Source organism: Pinus tabuliformis, chromosome 4_1 (genome assembly GCF_031772625.1).
Source record: "Pinus tabuliformis cultivar Carrire ecotype Pingquan chromosome 4_1, CPIR1, whole genome shotgun sequence".
Taxonomy (NCBI): domain Eukaryota; kingdom Viridiplantae; phylum Streptophyta; class Pinopsida; order Pinales; family Pinaceae; genus Pinus; species Pinus tabuliformis.
In genome coordinates this window covers 313,468,324-313,474,067 of record NC_142303.1, presented here as the reverse complement: position 1 = coordinate 313,474,067, position 5,744 = coordinate 313,468,324, and the positions used below count along the sequence as shown (strand labels likewise).

At 39.8% G+C, this 5,744-nt stretch overlaps 1 pseudogene; it reads left to right on the top strand.

The window, feature by feature from the left end:
• Positions 1-501: 501 nt before the first annotated feature.
• LOC149175540 (uncharacterized) lies at positions 502-1,766 on the top strand (annotated as a pseudogene).
• The last annotated feature ends 3,978 nt before the right edge of the window (positions 1,767-5,744 follow it).

Sequence of the window (5,744 nt, the reverse complement as noted above, 5' to 3'; positions counted from 1 at the left end):
ATTGTGTGTCATGTTTCCCCTACATTCATAATTGATTCCCCATATCAACGTGTGCATTGGGGTTTGAAACTTTGTTACCTTTCCCATTAATCTTCGAAGCCCTCCTTTGCATTAATATCCACCCTCCAAACACATAGGCATGAAAATTTTAAGGAACGCACTCTACGAGTGCATCATCACCTCAAGAATCATGAAATATCAAAGACAACTGCAACTAATAGACCCATGGAAGCACCTGGTTTTTTAGTCTGTCTCCCAACTTAAGGGCACTAGACTAAACCATATAACTTGCAACATCTTGATTTGGATAATTCATTATTTATTCTCTTGAAATGAATTAGTTATTTATTATTTTTTCTTATCTGTAAACTAATATTTTCGTTTTTTTATTGGCTGTTTAGGGAATCTGGAGTGGGCTCGGACACACAATGATCGATTCATACCTACACTAGAAATACCCTGAAATGAAATTAGCTGAGCCTCATGAATTATTTCCAAACCATGCACCCTATTTATTTTTCATTTGAGGAAGAGAATTTGAATTCAATATTAACTGATATCAAGTAGAATTATGCTACTGGGAAGCTTGCAACTGCAACAACTGGAGGTTATAATATTGTCTTTCCAATTTAGGAACCGAGAAAGCTGGCATCTCCGTTTCTTACAAATATTCAAGGATAGTTACCAGGACTACGAGGAGATGGAGATCCAAGCCAACTCCCTACCATTAATATTGTGGCATCATATGGTACTTTTGGTGTTGCACCAGCTTTGTCTCTAGGTAGTGGTAGAAGTGGAAGTGGAGTAGTGGCTTTGTTAGAACTTGCAAGATTATTTTCTTTCCTTTATGAAAATCCAAAGACAAGAGGAAAGTACAATTTTATGTTTGGATTAACCTCTGGTGGACCTTATAATTATAATGGTATTTTCAAGTCGATAAGGAGTTCTAATCAACATGTCTGAGAAATCATTGACTATGTTATTTTCTTGAATAGTGTGGGATCATGGAAGAATGAGCTTTGGCTTCATGTTTCAAAACCACCTGAAAATGATTATGGAAAACAAATTTTTGATGGTATTTTAGATGTTTCAAAAGTGTTGGGAGTTACAATAGGTGTTAGACACAAAAAAAAAAGAATTCAAATCCCTGAGTGGCATGGAAACATGAACAATTTTCAAGACATAGAGTTACGAATGTCACTCTATCAGAACTTTCTTCACCTCCAGAATCTTTAGAACATGATGGAGGCTTATATGATAACAGGGACCATGTAAAGGATACTTCCATGATTAAAACCATCAAGTTGATTGCTAAAAGCCTCGCTAGGCATATTTATGATCATGAAGGAAGGAAGATTGAAATTTTTTGCAGGTGGGGTAGTTTGGCTATGAATCCTTCCTATGTAAATCTTTGGTTGGACCTATTTTCTCGAAATCCTTGAGTTGCACCTTTTCCCACAAAAATATATCCCATTATTATTGTTTTGAAAAAGGAATTATCTAATCATACTGTTGAGGTTAGCCTGCAACATGAATTGATGGATGGCATGTTCACTTTATATGATGTAATGTGGGCAAATCTTAATATTGATCAGGTTGGAAGAATAAGTTTTGACTTAGTTATCTTGCTGGAAGTGGAAACATATTTGAGTGTTCTGTTTATTTTCCTGGTGATCACAACAAGGGGTTTGGATCATCTTATCAATATTTTTCTTCGTCCTCCCTCACGGAAGACTAAAGTAACCTGGTTAAAGCATAAGCTATAAAACTCACATATTTGATATAGGGATCTTTGTGGTGGTTATGATGGATGCAAAAGACTGAAACACAAAGCCTCTACCGAGAAGTGAATGCATAAGGTTCCAAAAAGCCGAGAATGGTGTAAGTTACAGCTCTTGATCGTAAGTCACCCACCCAGTGAAGTTTCACGCACAAGTAACAAAGTCACGGTCTAGAATTCCAACTGAAAGCATTAATTATCTAATAATTGAGTGTATGTCATATCCAAAGGTAGAAATCCCTCCCAGGTTGCACATTCGTACCACAGGGCATCGAGAAAGTAGGGGACGTCATGCAATCTCATTCAAGTGTGACTAGTCATAGGTCATAGAGCTTTGGAAACAATCAAATGATGCAACCTATGATATGTTGTGACCTGGTGACCTATAGGGGGGTCACACTTTTGACTAAGTTGGTGGGTCACATTACAACTCCTCAGGTGAGCTCCACGAAAGTACGACCAGCCATCTGCTACGACCATGCAACCTTCAGTAAGTTGTGCTCCCACATAGGTCGCAAGGTCGTGTTTTTGTGCCTAAGTGAAAACAACTAGAGATGTGACTTGGTTGAAGTGCGACTATGAGACTGGGAAAATCGCAAATCACTCCCCAGGCCTCCATAGAATTTTTGGGCTTACTATATTGTTATAGACATTTTTGTGCCTTACAGCTCTAAGCATGAAATGTCCATAATCCAAGGGATCCTAAGTCCCTAAATGTGTTGTTCCTACCCCTAGAGGAACAAGGTCAACAAATTACGGCTTCTCCCAGAAGTTCTCCACCAGAAATTGCTCAGAACCAGTCAAATTAGGATCATTTCAGCTGCTCCACTAGCTACCTGCGTTGCATAGCACCCAAATACACTAGCTATTGCGTTGCAATGCACCTAAATGCACTACCAAGGTGCGCTGAGCGGGAAATGACAAATGGCAGTGTCATTCCGCGAGGTGGACAGACAATGGAAGCTTCCAGAATCTTCCCCAATGACACTTGCCTCACTGAGTTTGATCAAGGATGAGTAAGAGGCTCTCAGTCTCCAAGTGGAAGCAAGAACTGACAGAGAGAGGCCACAAGTCAAATCATAAGCTGACTCATCCTCTTTGCATACATCTATATATGGATCCCTCATCCCAGAGATCCAGGAGGCTGGAATTTTGTACTTTGCAGAGAATTGTTGTTGGTTTTTAGATTGAGATTAGAGTATTGGGTGATTTATGCTTTGTTGGAGGTGAAGAAGGGATTCCTTTGCTGGGAGGTTGATGCTGGATCGGGAATCATTGGTTGTATCTCCTCCTGGATCTTCTTCTTATATCAATAAAACTATTTCAGTTTCTCCTACATGCTTGTGTATCATTGATGTTTGTTGCATTAGTATGTTTAGCTTAAATCTAATCCTAATCTATTTATGAATATAAATCCATGTCTTTGTCTAGTTTTCTTCTTCTGTGATCTTGCATGAACTTGGTCAAGCTGGGCAAGTGAGGGAGCAAGTAGCTGGAAGCTGTCAAAGAGAAGAGAGATTGGATCAAAGGACTAGCGCAAGACACAGGTTGGTTCATCCTATTCCTCTTCGTTTATAGTTCATAAAGAAGAATACAAAAGTAGTTTTCTCTGTTTGTTGCTAAGGCACTGTCACACCTTAGGTGGATAGGGTCGTTTTGAATAGACATTTTTCCCCACAACAAAATGGCGACTCCACTGGGGATCGTGTCTAGTTAGTTTGTTTGTGTTTCTCTTGTTGTTTACTTCATAAACACAGAAGTAGCAATCGAACTGCATTTGCCATTATCAAATGCAAAGTAGACATCTGCTACTTCAATCCATTCACTCGATTTGTTTATGATTTGAACAACTGATTCACAAATGATCTGATCGCCCTTTGTGATAGCTCTTAGTCCTCCTTTAAATCATCCCTTTGATTGTACCTTATTGATTGCTTTCACTCGGCCAAAATCCATAGATTAAACTACAAACCGTGACCCAGAACCTGGATAGAAGTCTCATTTCTGCCCCAGCGCAGGCTTTGTGAAGAGACTCTGCATTTCAACGCAGTTCCCGAGAGGGCTACCTGTGCTGCAATTCAGTTTCTCTGTGTAACAGGTGCACTGATCAACCTAGCCCTGTGCAGCTGAGGTTCTTTGCTTTATTTTTTCAGTTTTGTCTCTGATTTTGCAGCCTGTGATCAGTGTGTGTCTGTTTAAAAACCCCTTTTCTTTGCCTTAATTCTGCCTCCTTTGTACAAAAAGACTGTAGATGTTCTTTGTGTGTTTGTTACATCATTTACAGTTTTCCATTGAAAGAGTAGAATGGTCATACTGTCGTCCTTGGATTTAGATCTGTCGTAAGTGTCGTTTTGATCTTAGGAGAAAGTTTGTTTGCTGTTGACAGTTGATTATACTTTTAATTTTACCTTTGGTTTGAATTTGTCACTTTCTAGTGTCGAAACGAGTGTTTATTTCAAAATCATAAAGTGTCGTAATCTTCTCTACCTTTTGATTTCAAAAAGAAGCTTGTTTGTGTTTTTCACTTGAAAGCAAATTCAGATTTGTACATCAACTTTCTTTTTAGGCATCAATATTAAGAAAGTGAAAACAAATACATGCACTTGTGCATTTGCATATTGATAGTTTGTATGGCTTGATTTAGGAAAAGTGCATTTACAGTGTGCTCTTTGCTCTTTGAGAAAAGATTGTGTCTTTCTTTTCCCCTTGTAGCTAGGATTTTCATTGCTGAAAAGAGATAAAAGCTTGCTTATCATCTTTAGATTGCATTTTAGGAATTACATATACATCTCGTGGTGATCCCAAAAGGCAAACTTCTAAGAAAGATCAACTTAAAATAAATTGAATGAATCTAACAACGCTTTGGAACTTAACGCACAACATAGAGGTCTAGGCTAAAGACGTGTTCCGGCGTCGTAAAACCTGGTAACTGTTGTCCTCACTGATGGTTGGGTGATTCCTCCACTGTGAGACGATAAGTTCCAGTACGGACTTGTGCTCCCACGTACCGTCGAGTATATATTGGGAGACCCCTATAGGCTTAAAACCTTTTATCCATAGGAAGCCGTGTCAGCCGCCCTACTGATCGCAATGCACCGAACACAGCATTCGGGAAGATTGACTGCCGTACCGTAAAACGTATTCTGCAGTTTTGTGATTGGTTTGGTACTCCCTCTACCTAGATCTCCAGAGCAGTTCCTTTCGTTCCTTTTCAGACTCCTTAACGGAAAAGGTCCATCTGAGCACTGGTCACTTCAGGCTCATTAAAAATCGAAGGAGACAAGAGTCATCTTTTGTTTTTTCTCGACTCTTTAAAATTGAAAAAACAAGTTGTGTCTAAAGCGTCTAAAAATTTATTTTAAATGGAATATTCATCCCCCTTTTCCTACGTTGATCTTTAGGTTGAGAAAATGGAGTCTACCAACCAAGGAATTCCCCTTGGTGGAAATCCTAGTCCCTTCTCCTCTTGGGGAGATGTTGGTGCACCCCATATGGCCACATTGTCACTTTCAGGACTGACAATAGGCTTGCCAGTATGGCTCTTCTCAACCAATGTCGTTCAGAACACCACTATTCCTGAACAATCGAATCGGCAATTAGACGAATCCAGAGTTACCCACCAACCTTCTACTTCCTCTAATTCTTCTTCTCCTCCTTCCTCTTCGCTTCATGGGGCTGGCAAAGCCAAAAGTCAAGTTCCTAAGGAGAAGAAGGGAAAGAAGAACAAAGAGAAGAAGAAGAAGGAGCCAAAGGCGAATGGGGGGAAACAAGTGTCGTCTAACAAAAATCCACACACTGCACTGACCAGGCCTAAATTGCCATGTGTCATTTGCAAGGGAGACCACTTTCACAGAGATTGTCCTTGTATCCCCCGGATACTAAGGGACTGGTCTCCCCGTTTGCACAATCCGGTGTCGTCAACCTCTGGTGATCATGTTGAAAGCACACCGTCAACTAGTGAACG